At 39.3% G+C, this 10750-nt stretch overlaps 1 pseudogene; it reads right to left on the reverse strand.

The window, feature by feature from the left end:
• Window positions 1-301: 301 nt before the first annotated feature.
• On the reverse strand, window positions 302-679 carry LOC142852858 (small ribosomal subunit protein eS25 pseudogene; annotated as a pseudogene).
• Between the last annotated feature and the right edge of the window lie 10071 nt (window positions 680-10750).

The raw sequence follows: 10750 nt of genomic DNA on the forward strand, positions 1-10750 counted from the left end.
CTGCCAAAATGAAATCTAAAAATGCTATGAATAATCCTTATTTTGGGAGGTTTAGTAGCTGTGGAAATAATTGATGAACAAAAACCATTCCAGTGGAAATCACACCCTGTGTTATAATGTGACTGTGAACTTCTTTTTTCACGGAATACAGGACTCATTAAGCCTCATGTCATTTGTAGTTAAAAAATCTAGGATGTCATGGAAATAACTGTTTAAGAACATGTTTAGAAAGTAGTTGAATTCTCAGTCCATCTGTTTAAAAAAGTTTTATTTTTCCAAATGTACAGCTGATTGACCCTGTTCATGCATCTTCACCAGCAGCTGGGGCATCTCCACCCTTTGTTTTTCTGGTGTAAATTACTTGGGCTCTGTGCTTTGAAACCAGCTTGATAAGCCCTTTACTAAGGAGCTCCTGAAGAGCTGCCTTGGCCAAGGAACTGCGAATCTTCAGTCTATCAGAGACCACGGCTGGAGTAATAAGTTTATAGTTAGGAACTTCCTTACAGAGTTTGTCATATGTAGCCTTGTCAAACAGGACTAGATTGTTGAGCTTGTCCCGAACTTTAACTTTTGACCACTTCTTCTTTTTGGCCTTGCCACCGGACTTATTTACTGGGTCTCTGTCTTTTTTGGCTGACTTTCCGGCGTCTTTCTTCTTCTTGTTATCTTTGAGCGGCATGATGAAGTTCAGAGAGTGGCCTCTCAGTCCATCTGTATGAAGCCAAAGAATTCATTGCCAACTCTTCCTAATTCAGAAAAGTACCTTTCAAAGTAATTCTTCACATCTATTGTTCTCAAAGAAAACAGTTGCTCATGTAAATTGTCACTGTACTGGCTATTTTTATGTCAACTTAAGACAAGCTAGAGTCATTTGGGAAGAGAGAAACTCAACTGAGAAAATGCCCCCAATAGGTTGACCTGTGTGCAAGCCTCTGGTGCATTTTCTGGACTGATGATTGATGGGGGAGGCCCAGCCCACTGCAGGCAGTGCCCCTCCTAGGCAGTTTGTCCTAGGTGCTATAAGAAAGCAAGCTGAGTAAGCCAGTAAGCAGCACTCCTTCATGTCCTCTTCAGTTCTTGAGTGCCTATCGTGACTTATTTTGTTATGAACTGTGACGTGAGATTGCTAACCTGAAATAAACTCTTTCTTCTCCATGTTGCTTATGATCATGGTATTTTGTCACAGCAATAGAAATCCCAAGACAACCACGGATGGCTGTCTTGCATAATGTGGAGACCATTTGTAGATTATGTAGGATTCTATGGAACTCTCAGAGTTCTTGAATCAGACTTTGCTACCCGCTTCCCCATTTTCCCATATCATTTACTGGGTTGACTAGAAATGATTTTTGATCAGTGCACAAACTGAGTTTCTTTATTTTCTCAGTTTTCACGTGTCGAAGTCCTAGCCCCTTAATATTATGGCATTTGAGGCTGGGGCCTTTGTTAGCTAACTAGATCATTGGGGTGTGGTCCTCACAACAGGGTTAGTGGTCTTGTAAGCAGAAGACAGCTCACTGGTGAAATAGAGGCACACATGACAAGGGCATAATTGGTCTAGACTTCGATTGGATTTGAGGCTCTCTCCAAAGGGAAAAATACATGAGATTTCAAACATATTCAAAACTCAATGGATGTAGAGGTAATATGTTCTAGGTGGTAATGTACTGTTGTTAAGCTGACTGGCATGGCAGAAATTTATGCATTTTAAATATTTATGTTAATGCTCTATAGACAATTGTACTTCTATCTTTAACTGAAGAAGCTTCTCTTTTTAGCAAAGCAGAGGATCATGGCTGCTTAAGGTGCTGAGAGTGAGTGACATTTGAGTGCTCAGCTCTAGACAGGACATTTATGCCACTAACTCTGGAGTTTATGGGAAATTGAATAAGAAGGAGCAGAAAGTACGTAAGGTCAGGAAGATAGGGAGAAGGGCACATAGTGGAATTATGATAGTTTCAGTGAATGACCCCATAAGTTCATGCATTTGAAAATCCAGTCCCCAATTCGTGGAACTGTTTGTGGAAGCATGAGAAGATGTGTCTTTCTTGGACGACTGGTTTTGATTGCCCAGTTAGCTCTCTCCGCCTCCTACCTGTGGGTTGGGAAGTAAGCACTCAGGAACCACTCCAGTACCATGCCCCCAAGTGTCGTACTCCTCGCCATGGTGCTCATGGACAATAACCTTTGAAATGGTAAGCCCCAATAAATGCTTTCATTTCCAAATTGCCTTGGTCATATTATCTAATCACAGCAACTGAGAAATAGCTACTACAGGTATCTTAGAGCAAGGACACAGACCTTAGAACCTATGTTTTCAACTCCAAAGTTGCCTTCAAAGTACTCACATAAAACTGGGCCTGCCAATTGCCCACCAGGGAGGAACTCAAGGGGTCTTACTCTTCCTGCTGTACCATGAGCTACCGATAGCTGTAGGATAGAGACAATCATTGTGTTAAGCTATGTACCCAACACTGAGACCTCCAGCTTTGCTTAAAAACAATGGGCCACAAAAACAAAGCACAAACCCCAAAATCTTGAAAGAGACTTTTAGAGGGAGAAAGACAGGGACAAGGGAGAATGAAAGAGGGTCAGAGACAGAGTGTACTATATACAAGTATGAAATTGTCAGAGAAACAACTTAATAAATAAGAAATTGATTTCTGTGTGTAAAGAGGAGGAGTAGGCGGGGTGGAAGAAGAGTGGATGGGGGGAGGAGATGGTGATAGATCTCTCACCTTTCAACTCCCCATTCCAAAAAAAGTCATGGGAAGGTGAGCAAGAAAGTGACAATATCTGTGCCAAGAAGAGAGCCCAAATCATAAACTGAATTATCTGTCACTTGAACCATGCCTCACAAGCATGAGAAAATATAATTGTGTTGTTCTAGGCTATAATATTTTGTAATGACAACCTCAGAAGACCAGTGCACCTAGAAATTTCTTTTCCTTCTAGAAAGCATGGAAAGTTGTGCCCTTTATTTATGTCTACAATTCTCAGCATTCTGGCCATATACAAGCTTTATAAGAGATGTTAAACCATTTTTTTTTTAGATTTCTCTTCAAGAGGCCTGAAATAAGTTTGGTTTCCTATGACTAACTAGTAAATACTATGCAACAGAAGGAAAGTCTACTTCACTTAGAATTTTCAATCCTCACTCACACAGAGAACTTATTATACAATTTAATACTCCTTGTGTCAAAGTCTTGTCATGACTGCAGCAGACTCTGGTTTGGACAGATGCATAAATCTCTCTTTGTCTCTGTCCTCTCTTAGTTCTTTTTCTTTCTCTTTCTCTCTTCCCTCTCTCCCTTCTTCCCCTATATTTTGAAATTTGACATTATAACTGACACTGGTTGACATTCCTATTTAAACTATAGCAAAGTAAATTGAGAAATCATTCGATTTTATTTCATCCAAACATCCCACACAAGAGGTAGCTTGATTTGACAGCATGGTAGTGCTGTGGACTCGATTTACTATCTAGCAATGGGAATGGCATCATAATGAAGACATCAGGGAATAAACCAATAGGGTGCTGTGTGTAATTCCATTTGGCTGGGAAGTGTTCTGTAGGACCCATGAGCCATTATCCCATATGTTTCTGTGAACATGTCATAGTCATTCTACACCTTATTCTGTAGGACCCAGGAGCCATTATTCCAAGGTTTGTGTGACTTTTCTTAGTTCATTTTTACCTTTTCCAAGTATATTATGTTCAGATCCAAAGTGTAGCTTTTCTGTCTTATGAACTGATACCACGTGAACTAGCTTAGCTTTCCAAATAAAATAACAAAATAAAATTACTTGAAATATCATATTTCCTGTTATTCATAAATGGTTTTTAGAATCATATAGCCATCATTATTAGACAAGAGAATATTCTCATCTTTTACTTCAGAAAATGTATTTTCATATCTAATACTACAGCATCATACAACTTTTTGGATCAGTCCTGGACTTGCTAAATACTTGTAGCTTTATTTGTTGTAAAGTTTCATTCTTAAAAGACTAAAACATTTCATTTACATTAAATATGTGAGAATTACTCTACCATAGAAGAATAGAAACTTCAAAAAGACTGCTTGAGTTTGAATTCTAACTCTGTGAATTGACTGCATGTAGAGAGGATGCAGTGTCCTTCTGTGACAGGGATGCAATATTCTTCTGTGACAGGGATGCAGTGTCCTTCTGTGACAGGGATGCAGTGTCCTTGTGTGGCAGGGATGCAGTGTCCTTCTGTGACAGGGATGCAGTGTCCTTGTGTGGCAGGGATGCAGTGTGCTTCTGTGACAGGTATGCAGTATCCTTCTGTGACAGGGATGCAGTGTCCTTGTGTGACAGGGATGCAGTGTCCTTCTGTGACAGGGATGCAGTGTCCTTCTGTGACACTGCATCATAGGTGATGTGATTGCTGCTGGCAGTAATGCATTTCAACTGCGAGCAGTGGAAACTCTACCTCTTTGGCACAACCAAACCGAAAGAAGCCTTTAAAGCACCTTTGGTCCAATCTAGAAACCAAGGTATTAATTTCATCCATAGAAATCCACCTGATCTTTCTTTTTTATTAATAGTAACTAAAGGCAGTGTTGAAAACATTAAACGATGGTAAAAAGCTAATTTACAATGCCCATATTCTGCACTAGGTGTCTTCTCTTTCAGCCTTCACCTTTATGATCCAGGGTCGATGTCACCTTTAGTTACTGACCCATTTGACCATGTTTTTAATATTTTTCCAATTTAGTATAGACCTGTGTTACCATATTCTTCTTTCGTTTTTTTCTGCTGTTCACCTTAATCCTTCCTGTCTCAAACTTGAGGGATGGAGAGAAATGTTTCTGTGAATCATTTAGTCTACATCTATTTTGTGTTTAGTGGGGTGACACATACAGAGGTCTTGTGCAAGTCCATTCTCTTCTTCCACCATGCAGGTTCTGGAGATGGAACTCTGGTTGGCAAGTTTGGCCGCAAGTGTCGTTACCTGTTGAGTTATTGCACTGCCTCCCAAGAAGAATCTTAAAGAATATTACAATCCCCCTTCATGTGAGAACTTATATCCCTCTGTCTTTGCCACAGCGTAAGGAACACACTGCGTCTTGGGAGCAGCTGTTTTCAGTAACAACCATCTCAGCTGACTCCATTCCAGAAGCTCTGCTGCAAGCACAGGGATGAACACTGTTATAGAAAGGCATGGTCATTTCAAGACTCTGCTCTGGTCTTACCATGTGAAGCCACGAGTTAGCAGAAGAGAAAGTCATGTGTTTTTGCACCTGAACCAATGACCTGGACACAAGATTCACCGCCTGTTAAACACCCCAGAGCATCCCTAGTGCTTGGAGTTACTTCAATGCTCCTTTGAAATGGACATTAAAGAGGAGAAAAATGGAACACTGAAAAGTACACGACCTGAAGACCTTTAGAAAATCTCTCTGATTCTTGTCCAGGCACGCTCAGTGAGAAGTCAGACTTTAGTGAATGCGTTCTTTATCAGAATGGCTCCTCAGAAGACCTCTTGCTAAGGAAACGTCCTTGTTGGAAAAGAGGGATTCAGGGCAGTGATTGGGCTGTAGGTTTGTCACCCTCTTTACTCCGTTTATTGGAACTGGGAAAAATAACATGCCAGTGTCATCTGATAGAGCGGTGCAAAGAATTCTGGGGTCCAAGAGTGGACTAAAGCTGTTACTTGGGACAGTACATTGTTTTTCTGCATTGCATGTGTTCACATGTGGCAGTAATGTTAGCCTCACAGCCATATGTAAAAATTAAGCCAAGCCCACATATTGCTTCAGAAATTTTGAATATTATTATTTTTCCAATATTTGATTTTTACTTAACTATGTATACTTACATGTATGTGTGTGTGTGATTGTGTACAAGTGAGTACAGGGCCCACTGAGACCAGAAAAGGTTTGACTCCCTGAAGCTGGAGTTAAAGGATTTGTAAGCACACCTACCGAATGAGGATACTGAGAACTGAACTCCAGTCCTCTACAAAAGCAGTGAATACTTATGGATTAACTGTTGAACCAGCTCTTTTGCCCTTTTCTTAATCATTTTGATTTACAATAAGTACATTGGATATTATATATTGAAATAGTTAATGCCACAAGCTTCACTTTCCTGAAAACTTCCCTTTATACCAGAAGCACATAACCTATATGTCTTCTGGGGTCCTTAGAAGATGCTTGGTGAATACACAGCACAAGACTGCATCATGAGACGGTGAGGGGCGGGGCTACAGTCCTTCATCTTATCAGCCACAGTATTGGTTTTTCTCTTCACGGTTGCCTTCTAGTCCAAGCATTGTGCTTAATGGTAAATGCAGCAAAGTTGCCTCCAGAAAAACATAAGTTGTTTAGGTTGATAATCATTACGTTATTATGAAATTATATAACATATATCAAAAACTGTTTTCTAGTCAAATAGTTGCAAATCAATTTGGAATTCTAGGCTCTGTGGGGAAGATAAACATCTGTAATCCATAGCCACTGGCTTCAAGAAGCTCACAGCCTTGGAAGAGTGGCTACCTTCTCTACCAGCTTTGTCCGTCAGAAAATGTGTAATGACCTTTTAACTCCAGTAGGGCTTCTGTATGATCCCTGAAGCATTTTCCCATTCTTACTTCATATCCCAGTCATTGCAAGTCTCCACAGAATATAGTGTGATGTTTTGCTATCTTTATATGTTGGGTGCTAATAAGTTTGCAGAATAATGGATTAACTATTTTCAAATGGTGGGGCTGCCTTGTCTGAGATCACATGCTGGAGATGAGATTTCTTTTAGTCATTAACAAAAGAAGGGGAAAGAGCACATTTAATTTAATGGCAAATCCTAAATAAATCTGTTGAGTATACTACTTTCTCCAGCAATAACTTATTTTCTCTCCTCAAATATGTCTTCCTGTGGCGGTTGGGCCCCAAGCAATTCTAGTTGTGGATTTTTTCTAATGAAGGCAAGAACTGTAACCATTCCTCCTGTCCAAATAGTAAGGAGAAGAACCAACAGCCGTTTCTCAAAAAATGTACCTGACACCAATTCAGCTGTAAAAATATAGTACCAAATATCTCAAAAATAAGACATACAATTCATTTATCCTTTAACAAGTATTAGTAATTAATTATCTCTGATATTCCCTGATTAGTCTTAATACTTTATAAAATGCTTCAGATGATTCATTACTGTTAGCCACAAGTAGGGGGAAGTTGAATTAATATAGCTTAATAAAAATATGAATCAAGAAGTACAAGTATGGATAACCCAGAATATATAAGGAGGAAGGAGGGAAGATCTTGAGCCTGCATCTTTTATTTTATATATCCAACGTTTTGTTGTTGTCGTTGTATTATTTTGAAACAGTTTAGTCCTGGTTGATTATAATTTGCCATGTATATTCTGTCTCAACCTCCTGAGTACTGGGATTACAAACATGAACTACCATACCCAATCTGTCTTATTTTTTTTTAAAAAAAATAAAAATTATTCTTGTGAGCCTCTCTAGCAACTTAGTTATTATTGGCCAGAAGCTATCATATGACCACATCTAGGAGCAAAGAGGTTTGTGGCATGGTTTAGAATGTACAAATGAATCCACAGCTGTTGAGAGAGCACAGAAAGTATCTGTGTAAGTACAGAACACAAGAAAAGCCAGCAGGGGGAAAGGAGGTTGGAATGAAAGAGTTGTTGGCAACTGAGAGCTGCTCAGAGAGGGATAATCTGCTTTCTTGAAGGGTGTGGCCCTGGTGGGTTGACCATGCTCCAGTGGAAGGGCACTCATGCAAGAGCACAAGGGCATCGCCAACTGCAGTTGACTGTTTCCAGAACATGACATAACGTGTAGAGGAAGTGGTGGTAAATACGAGAATCAGGATGCACTGTATGAACTTCTCAAAGAATTCATAACATGAGAAAATTAGGAGAAAACAATGTTATCAAAGAAAGAGAAAAGAGGCCTTTCAAGACCATCAAGATTTTTAGCTTCGCAGTTTACATAAAAAAGAATCAAGTAACTGTGAATGACCTTGAGAGTGTTTTTAGCTAGTTCACAGTATTCGACAGAGGAAGCCACTAGCTCTTCCAGGGCTGTTCTTGATGATACAAAAAGCCATCTGCATTGGAGAGATGGCTCAGAGGTTAAGAGCAAGGACTGCTTTTCTAAAGAACCTGGGTTCAATTCCAAGCATCCACATGGCAGCTTACAACATTTTGTAATTCCAAGACCTGACAGTTTAACACAGAAATATATGCATGCAAAACCACCAATGCACATAATGTAAAAATGATAATCTTTTAAAAATGCCCATCTGTTTCTATCACCTATTGCCTATGAGCCTATATTCACTCTTTTTAGCTCTGGATCAAACATTATTACATGGATTACAGTTATTTGTCTGAGTCTTCTTTCATTTTATGAGCTAGTAAATGTTCTTAACTCAATGCCTGGCATACAAGCAATTACAAGAATAAATAACTAGTAATACTGTGGATGAACTCAACCAGAGTTGAGCCTTTTTGAATTCTTGGTACATTGCTTTTAACTTTCCAAAAATGTCTGTGCTAGGAATGGCAGTCTGGAGCTCTGGACGTGTCCTCTGAGAAGTTGCCCACAGCAGCAAGTGCTCTGGAGGTCAACACAGACCCTGGATGGAGATTGCCAGCACTGAGTGTGGCTGTGCTGGTCTCCAGGCTCCTGGATGTGGACTGTTCATCTCTCCGCCAGAGCCGAATGGAGGCCCAGGCTACCTTGCAGCGTTGAGGAATCCCATGCCAATACCAGGCAAGGTCTTTATTGCTGGAACTGTTGCATAATGACAGCTTTATTCATGTGAAAATGCAGAATGCATTTCGACTGTATGAAATTGTTTATGTTCATCAGAAATGTTATTTGTCTTCACAAAGTCTGTTTTCAATGAACCAGCGACGTAATGGATATTAAATAAACATGGAATTTTGCATGTTCATAATATTTGGTTTCTTGTTGTGATTTTGATGAACAATACTTTCAAGCATTGTCAGTTCATCCTTATTTACAAAGAAACGTTTACATGCATCGTAGTGATGCAGTGACTAGCTTTATTTTAAATAAGTCAACTTTTCTGTTCAATGTTTAATGCGAAGCTGACTCAAAAATGTTCTTTCAAGCCAATTTACATTTCTTTGTGAATAATACTATTATATTATTTTGACTTAGTATCATGAGTCATAAACATTCTAATTCTATTTTAATGTATTTTTGCAAGATAAATAATTTATAATACACTAATAAAAACTAAAGATCTCATATTAAAAGACTTATAAGACCTTCTGAGAATGATCTATGGAAATTTATTCTCTTAAAAGTAATTTTTCAAAGTAATTTTATATAAAATTAACTTTCTTATTTGAAGTCAATAACAAATATAAAACAAAAGTCAGAACTCTTCTATCTTTTTACACACTTAAGAACAGCAGACAAATACTTCCTAACCTGATGATTTTTATGTTCCCTAAAAGAAAAGGATCAAATGACTAGCAAACAGTCAGCATACACAGCTTGGCCAGCTTGGTTTTGGTGACCTCTTTAAAATAAAACTCCTCTTCAATCTATATGTACTCTCTTTATATCTTTAAAGTGATATGGTTTTATTTGTGGATTTATTTATGAAATGTTTCTGCTTGGCCGTTTAAAGAAAGAAATGTCATTTATTGCTTTCTTGGAAGGTGAAAAAGAGTTAACTATGAACCCATATGCTTTTCTTCTGTTGCCTTCTCTTTACAATGGGCACCTGACTGTGAGCATCCACTTGTGTCTCATGAGATAAGAGAAGTTAAGAGAAGACAGAGCAAATGAACATTCCAATCACAAAGGTGATGGTAGACAGAGAGAAAGAGAAGAGACAACAGAGGAAGCTAAAAAGAAGAGAACATGGAATAGAGAGAAACTACACGATAAAATGGTGATTGTTGTAACCGCATCTCTAAGCACTCTCGTGGCAGCTTGCAGCAGCCAATAGGATTTCCTTTCAAATGCCATTCTATGCTACCTTCTACATTAGGTTACACTGTGGATGGCCAGCCTCCCCCATTCCTGGGATTCTTTCCATTTGACTAGTTTCATTTTTCAGGCAGTGACCTTTCCCTGACCTCAGCCTCACTCTGGGGTCACCTTGCTGGAGCCCTGGTATAAAACTGAATAGAAGTCTTGCCAGATTGTTGGCACTGGATAAGTGGTGCTGAGTACAATTGCCCTTTTATGAGCTGGAGGGCAGTTTCCTTTCCTGAGGCACAGAGCTCTGCGCTGCCTGATACCCCCTTTCATTTTGCTGTCCAGATTTGCACGTCGGTGGCCTTGCAGGAAGATCACATATGCCACTGGTGCAAGAAGGGAAGAAAGGCCTTTGCTGGGCAGAAGCACAGCTTGCAGTGATGCTCAAAATGTTCATTTTATAGTGAAGTAGGTCAGTTGTTTGCCTCCAGATAATTAAAAACTCCAGTGCTTAGCTTAATTTACTCATTTTAAAATTTCAATGTTGTTACTATATTACATTATATTCTTTTAAAAAGCATTGCCTGAACATTTAACTATATGTGCATTGCAGTCTGTCCCTAAAACGTCCCTCGAGGCAAGCCCTTTTGTTTCAACACGGAAGAAACACAACTACAAATCTACTAGATGATGGACCCAAGGCTGTGCCACTGTTCCTTATTGAGGAAGCAATCTGTCTAATGGATCCTGAAGCGGAGATTTCAGGTCTAGAGTGTTGTAGTTCATCTG

Source organism: Microtus pennsylvanicus, chromosome 6 (assembly GCF_037038515.1).
Source record: "Microtus pennsylvanicus isolate mMicPen1 chromosome 6, mMicPen1.hap1, whole genome shotgun sequence".
NCBI classification, from domain to species: Eukaryota; Metazoa; Chordata; class Mammalia; order Rodentia; family Cricetidae; genus Microtus; species Microtus pennsylvanicus.